This window comes from Perca fluviatilis, chromosome 15 (genome assembly GCF_010015445.1).
Source record: "Perca fluviatilis chromosome 15, GENO_Pfluv_1.0, whole genome shotgun sequence".
Classification (NCBI taxonomy): Eukaryota; Metazoa; Chordata; class Actinopteri; order Perciformes; family Percidae; genus Perca; species Perca fluviatilis.
The window spans coordinates 28,513,104-28,514,079 of NC_053126.1; positions in this window are offsets into that span (position 1 = coordinate 28,513,104).

Consider the following 976-nt stretch of genomic DNA (forward strand, 5'->3'; position numbering starts at 1 on the left):
TGAGCGTAAGGTTTTGATAATTGTGTAATAGGCCTACGTTTGATTTCTACGTGTGAAAGCAATAGGCAAAAACTGTAATGTCGTCAGATTATGTTATATAGCTTACCTATTAGCCTACCTCTATCTGACAACCAGTAGGCCTAAGGTCAACATTCATCAAGAGAAAACTTATTTACCTCCACACATTAATCCAGTGGTCTAGTATGTATTGTAGGGGGTATACTGTAGGCTTTTGAGCGTCAATGACTTAATTTCCTGTATTCGGATACACTTTTATGCAACAATTTACCGTGGAAATACCTTTATTTAGCCTATGTGAAGAAGAAAAACACAGATGACAATTCCAAATAAATCAAACGTCATCAACGTAATGGAAAGTGGGTATATGGATTTCTGATTTATAAAGTCATTGTTATGAACCCAGCGTGGAATCCTATGTTGCCGGTTAGCATGTTGTGAGTAAAAGCAAGCCAAAGACAAAAAAAACAACCTAATTACTTGCACTGAGACAAAAAATGCGTTGGCCCACCTATCTACAGCCACCGTGATAAGCCCTATTTCAACAAATGGTGGCGTATTCCTTTAATAATGCAATAATAAAAGGTTAACTGAGAGGTTACATTTACTTTTGATACTTTAAGTAGGCTATTTTGTTGCTAATAGCTTACTTCTGTAGACTACTTTTACTGAATAGGATTTTGAAAGTAATGGAGTATTTTTATAGTGTGGCATCGCTACTTAAAATAGCCTGTAGCCTACAATACAAAAGGCCTATAATAATCTGAAAGGAGCCATTCTGCATGGGAGTATTTCAATTCCTTTAAACATTTTTTCTGACAATACTTATATAATGTTTCAGGACTTTTACTTGTAATGGAGTTTTATTTATTTATATTTATAGTAAAGGTATAGCAGCTAATAATAATACTTTTGCTTCAGTGGAAAAACTGAACACTTGATCACCACTGATGAAGTG